This window comes from Sinocyclocheilus anshuiensis, unplaced genomic scaffold (genome assembly GCF_001515605.1).
Source record: "Sinocyclocheilus anshuiensis isolate Anshui unplaced genomic scaffold, SAMN03320099.WGS_v1.1 scaffold431, whole genome shotgun sequence".
NCBI classification, from domain to species: Eukaryota; Metazoa; Chordata; class Actinopteri; order Cypriniformes; family Cyprinidae; genus Sinocyclocheilus; species Sinocyclocheilus anshuiensis.
Window position 1 is genome coordinate 1,521,817 of NW_015551065.1, and position 6,775 is coordinate 1,528,591.

The following is a 6,775-nucleotide window of genomic DNA, read 5'->3' on the forward strand; positions in this document are numbered from 1 at the left end:
ACACACACACACACACACACACACACACACACATAGATACAGGATGGTATAAAAATAATTAGTCCCTTACATTACATGATAAAGTGATTATTGTAACATGTTACTACTTTCAGAGGAGTGAATTTGTGTGCAGAACATTTTCTATTTTACCACCACTTAACCATTTAATACAATATAAAGATTAAAGTGCAGATACAACTAAAATACTAAAGAAAAACATTTAATCACCTTTTAACACTTTGTTAAAAGTTTGTTATTTTGTTGTATATTTATTGTTTTTGTTTATTATTTTAATTGTATCTGCACTTTAATTTTTATGTTGTATAAAATGTATAGCATACATTATATAGTCTTCTTTGCACATTGTTTTAGGATTATTAGGCTAGATGTGGATGTTGGCATAGCATGTGTTTTAAATATTATCAGATTAATCAAAGAAATAATCATGAGCATTCTGAGTATGTAAAGCGTACAGTATTTTTTATTATTATTAATTTAAGCATACAATTGTATTGTTTCCTACACTTTATGTAGCTTGGTCAGTAGGTGCTTTCACACATAAAAATATCGACAGATATTGGAAAAAAAAAGTGCCTATCCAGGTGAATGAAGAAAACATTACAGTGTTTAAAGGTAAGTTTTGATGATTGAAATCACAGATTTTACCGGTATTTGGTTCTGATGTGTGAAAAGTGTCTTTACAAAAAGCCAGAAATCGAATCTGATACTTATGTGAACAGCAGATGGTATACATTTATGGGAAAAAATGCAATCCAGCAATTTTACAGTGTTTAGCAGGTTAGTTGTGTGAAAAGCATCTAATGATAAATTGACCAAGAGTGTCCAATATAAAGAAATGGAAAAATTCTTACTGACCTTGACACACAGTCATGGGGCTCTTCTTGAGGGGGCCGCTCACTAATATCTTTTCCTGTTTTTATGTTGTTTTCCTACATGTTTTTGCATGTTTGTTGAACCTCATGACATTGTTGGTCACACCACTAACTTTAACTTGACTTAAAAAAAAAAAAAATTAAATAAATATTTTACCAAAACTGCTTCACTTCTTTCTATGAAATAATAATAATAATAATAATAATAATATATTTAAAATAACTAAGTAATAATATTTTACTTTAAAGAATTTAATTATTTCAGAGATTTTTTTACTTTATGTCCCAAAAAATATCAAAATTAATTTTAACTGAGAAATTAAGAACATGTTCATCATAGAAGATGGCTTGAAAATCACTCAATTTAAGTCATTGTATGTAAGAATTGAATTTTTAATGTATTTTCATATAAATTAATAGATTTGGAGAAAAAAAAATTGTGCCATGTCAGTGACCCACTCTTACACAAGTGAATTGTTTACAAGCAGTCTGACACAATTACACATTTTTTAATTCATTTGCATTATATTTTCCCAAACCAGTTAACCAGTTTGTATGTATGTATCACTTAACATATTAATTTTTAAAATAATTGTTATTTGAAGCCCTATGTTTTAACACGGTCCATGCTGCTGTTTATATTGGTGCTTATAATTCTATAGAATTATTAATCACAAGCACTTAAAAAATTTATATATTTTTTTGGTCTGCCAATATGGTCCTCATTATTGACACATTTGAAAAACTTTGGATGTGTTTTATTGGATTAGAAAAGCATCTATTGCAAATCTTTCTCTCTTTATTAATTTGGATTTTCCCATGTTTGCTCCCTTAAATAATAATGTGCAGTGTGATGACTCCCATCAAAAGGATTGTTCAGATTTTTTTTTTTTAATTCACACTTGCAATTAAGACACATCCTCATTTTCATTGATAAGGTGAAAAGCATTAATGAGATTTTGAAAGAAGAAAGTCATATACACCTAGGATGCCTTGAGGGTGAGTACTTCATGGGCTAATTTTCATTTTTGGGTGAACTAACCCTTTAACTGCCAATAAATTAATGTAGTATTTGCATTGCTTTTGAAATGCGGCATTACCTTCAAGGGTAGTCTAAAACAAGGCCTAAATGGTTATCATTATTTTCCCTGCCTGTATGTGACATCTGACAGAACATAAAATCATTTTATAGGCAGAGCAGGTTTTGTCAAAAGGTTATGAAGAGAAACATTTTTGCACTTTTTTGTTCAGAAAACACCAGGAATGTCTATTGAGAAAGTGAACGTGTCAGTTTTGATTGTATGTTTACTTTGATGTTATAAATTAGGCTATTTAACCATTTTGGATCACCATATGTTGATTAGAAAATGTTAATTGCTATGTTACATTAGGTATGTAATAGGGGTGCAACGGTTCTCGGTAAAAAATCGAACCGTACCGTTCTCCACACACGGTTCGGCATGCACTAGGACCGCGGTTCAACTTAAATCTGACAATGCATCTGTGTGATTGTGTGTGATTGTGGACTGATGTTGCAGATTGGGGGTCAAGTGCGATGTGTGGAGAAAGAACTGAAGCACTAGTCAGTGTATCACTATCTGATCTTTTTAAGGATTCTCATGACTTCCTGTTTCTACCGGCTATCCTCCTTTTGCTTATGCTATGATTTATTTTTCTTTTCTTTCTTTCCTTTTTTTTTTTTATTTGGCAGTTGCCATGGACATCTGTACCAACATAAGACTGTAATTGTACCAATATCTGCTCCAGGGTTCAAATAATTTTGAAGACCGTCACATGAACAGTCAAATGGTCCATCTTGAAAATATCTTTGTGATATATTCAGTTAAATCGGCATAGAAAAACGGCTGTCACAGGGCTCTTTTTCACTCCCCCTTTTTTCCTTTTACAATTTTACACCAAATATAATGCTATATGACTACAGTTAATAAAAATGACTGAAGTGTTGGTTAAAAACGGGAAAATATGCATAATGAGTAATATAAATTAACATAGGGATTTACACCTTAATGAAGGGGGCAAATGGTATGGAATTAGTTATTTCCCAAGTGTGTGATGCTTGAAATATTTATTCAAATTGATGTTTTCAAGTGTACTGAATGTGTTATTTGGAAAATATGCGTCATATTTCACTAAAGCATGTCAAGAAGCAAGATCTCAAGATGCCAATATCACTAACATGTAAGAAGGACCTTTTGAATCAATTGTACGATATAATTTACAAAAATGGGAACATCAGCCCAACTGAGGCCTTTTCACAGTGCACCAACAAATAAAGATAAACAAAACAAATGAGCTTGCATGTTTGTGGAATTTCAGTGTAATACATTTGCACATGCAATTCTCATATATGCAGAGTATAAGGAGGCACTGAATCACAGAAAACATCAGCAGAGCTATGTGATCTATGTTCATGTGTTTTTATATTAATAGTATTTAAAATGAAGTAAAATAAATTCATTATTGATACAAAACCTACACTATATGGACCTTTAGAGACACTCTATGGGTGGTAATCATATAAGTCTACAACAGGTCTAAGCTGCTAATATGTGTTTATGGCATTTGATTGAATACCAGTACTTGGAAAGCCAATTAGTAGTAATTCGCACAAAAGCAGGAGAAATATTATTGTTAATAAGCAGTGACTCAGAAGTGCCATTTACCATTTGCAATATTCAGAAACACAAATGTCAATGAACAAAATAAACCAAAAAATAAAATGACAAAAATAAAAACCATCCACAGTATGAATCAGAGGTATCCCAGATCAAACCTTAAAGTCTGCATAATGACAAATGGTAGACTATATATTATAATACAGAGGAGTAGGACTAATTTGACAGCAAAACAAGAACAAGAGCTTCATATAAAGCAGGAACATGCATAACTTTATGATTGGATGGCAAAAGGCCATAAACACACAATTTAAGCTTCTCTCCGGAAGACTTTCTTGGCACTTTGCCTAAAGAGCGCGGGGTCGTTTCAGGTCAGGCCTGACGTGTTGTTGTAAAGGAAGTGCAGAGCATTCGACTCGCTGTATTTCACTTCCTTGTTTTTCACGTGCCGGAATCACATTTGAGAAATCAGACACTGACAAGATGGCAAAGCAGTGAAAGGTTGAAGAGTATGTAAGAGTATGTAAAAAAAAAATGTGTAGGTTTTCATGCAAACATATTTTATGCATCTAAAATGCACAAGGAGTCACCATGCACGCTCACTGAGGATCAGTCTGAACAGGTCAGGATGTTTAACATGGCTTGTTGTTTTTTCGCCTCATTTGTTTATGCCATTATTTGTGTGCTTTAGAAACGAATAATAGTTTTGTTTTGAAGGTCTATTTATGTAGGAATTCTGCTTCTCACGTTTTGCATTTGAATGCTTTAAATACTTTCAGCTTGGTGTAAAAGCAAAATACTTTTTCTGCATACAATCACAAACTCTTAAAAAAAAATGTTTTGCTCCATTAATGTGCATCCTGTACTCAATTTGCGCATTTGTTGCCCGTTAAAAGGGTTCCCAAAAGCAGTTGCTCTACATTTAGTGAAGCCTTCTATTCAACTCAAAATGAACGCTAGCTAAATAAATGAATAAATAAATGAATGATGAATGCCGTCAGGAGGACGGCACATATTTTGCCATCTCATTCGGCGACAGGTAACAGTCCATTGTTTTAGTTTGCTAAGGAATGTTTGCATTGCACAAAATCGTGACCAAAAAAAAAAAGAATGAAAGAAAGAAAGAAAAGACAAAAGTGATATTTTATTCATTAGGACTGTCTGTCTTTGTGTATTCTCATGCAGTCTGGTCTGCATTTATATGCTAACATAATTTACTCTTCTAACCTAAGGCAGAGTTTACCATCACCTCGACAGACCTCAACAGAGTGTGTGTGTGTGCAGCCAGTGTTACTAATATCTCATGATGAATGTGTGTGTGTGTGTGTGTTCATTTCAAATTTACTAAGAAACATGGGGAGCCATTTCAAAATGTAGAGACATTTCTTTGCCTGTTGTTAGGATATAAATCTTTCTCTTGATTTAAATGTCACCTCTTTTTAACAATAAATAGAAAAACTGATATAAAACAGTATTTCTAAATATATATGTAGTATTTTCCACAAATGGAAACAGCTTTTTACAACTCATGCGCTGTGTAGGTGTTTTTAATGCAAACGGGTTCACGCAATTGGAGCAAACCTTTTTCATCAAGGATGTTTTGATTGTATATTATCATCTAATTTTAAATCGCAAGTATGTTGGGTTTTATAGGACTGTTTAGTGATATGAGTATTGTAATTATGGGATTGGTTATACAGTAGCTTATACACTGTCAGAAAAATGTGGAAAAATTGTACCTTTAGGGCTACAACAGCTTGTCACTGGGGCAGTAACTTAAAGGGACACTTTTGTACCTTATTACCCCTAAAGGTGCATATTAATAACTTATAGTAGTAATTTTTACCCTTAAGGTACTAATATGCTGCTTTTAGGGGTAAATCAAGAGTATTTTTCCAGTGACAAGATGTTGTAGCCCTAAAGGTAAAATTTTTCCACATTTTTGTTACTATTGAACTTGACTAATGGTTTGAATGGAGGATGAAAAATGAATGGGAAAACTAGTTGAAAATGTGTACTTGGTTATCTGGTTAGTTTCACTTACAGGTGTTTGCATCAACCCTGTCAAACAAGTAGTGTTTGAACTATATGTTTTTTTTTAAGGCAAATACTGATAATTAGAGAGAAGGGTGGACGATGACCAGTATGATGCGCTTAGTCGCTTACACTCCAAATGAGTTCCAGATGTCTGACAGCACCAGTGAAAATGATTTAATTTATTTATTTTTGTAATTTAATACAGATGTTTTCATTACAAATTATATAGACTAAAAATAACTCGAAGTTCACATTTTATTCATGTTTGGTATGTCCCCTCATGTGCTTTAATGACAGCATGCAAAGCGGACGAGTTTGAGCAAAGTCTGACGATCCATGTTTTCAGTGTCACAAATTTTCTTAGTAACCTAGTAATTAATGCAGAATCATTTAATGATGTCATAATCCCAACGTTTATTACTGTTTATTTTCTAGGTTTATATATTTTTTCTATGTGTTTTCTGAGTTTTGAACCCCACTGTATTTAGTGCTAAATAGCTAAATTTGTATAAACACTTATTTTGGATAATCTTTAATTCACTAAAGATATTAGAAATAGAAAATGAAGTAAATAATCAATAGAAAAGGCTACTGTACTGACAATAGGTCAAGCCAATGTAATTCTCACAAGATCGTCCGATTGATCCGTATGGTAATGATTTCTGCATTCAGTGGATTTCCAAAAATATTTAGAAATATGGACCTCACTGTTGCATGTGATAGGTTGCAGTGTGTGGTAAGGACATTTTGTCATTTTGACCTTGGCTAAAATATGTCACAGCGAGTATCAGTGATTCATTGGGTCTGAATTATTCTTGTCCACAAGTGCTGCCAAAATCTAGACAAGACAGACACTGTCAGTTTCATTTCTTGATTTGTTCCTTTCTTGCTTCCTTTAAGTTATTTTTTTGCGGTTTTTAAGCATACTTTCACTGAGAGCGATATGGCGTTAGGACACTTGCGTGGCAGGCTATTAACACCTATAAACAAACCGTATGGACACCGCAACATCAAAAAGCACTTAGTATTTGGAAAGGAAAGCAGGTCAACGTACCATTTGGCATCATTACTATATTTATGTAGGTTTTATACGAATATAGTTTGGTAGCGTTATAAATAAATTCTCGGCACCACCTCTCTCTCTTATTGTTTCTGCTGTGTGCCATTAAAGACCAGGCTCAGAGGCAAAGGACAATGTGTGAATGCCGA

At 33.1% G+C, this 6,775-nt stretch overlaps 1 protein-coding gene across 3 annotated transcripts in view; it reads left to right on the top strand.

The window, feature by feature from the left end:
• Positions 1-6,775, top strand: part of LOC107662079 (zinc finger and BTB domain-containing protein 20-like) — a 76,246-nt gene that overhangs the window by 11,999 nt on the left and 57,472 nt on the right. Inside the window, exon 1 of one of the 3 annotated variants that reach the window (XM_016451959.1) lies at positions 2,994-4,151. The exons of the other annotated variants lie outside the window; for them this stretch is intronic. The gene's annotated coding sequence lies outside the window, so the exon portion shown is untranslated. Of the gene's footprint in view, positions 1-2,993; positions 4,152-6,775 lie in introns of those variants that run through there. 3 annotated transcript variants of the gene reach the window in all.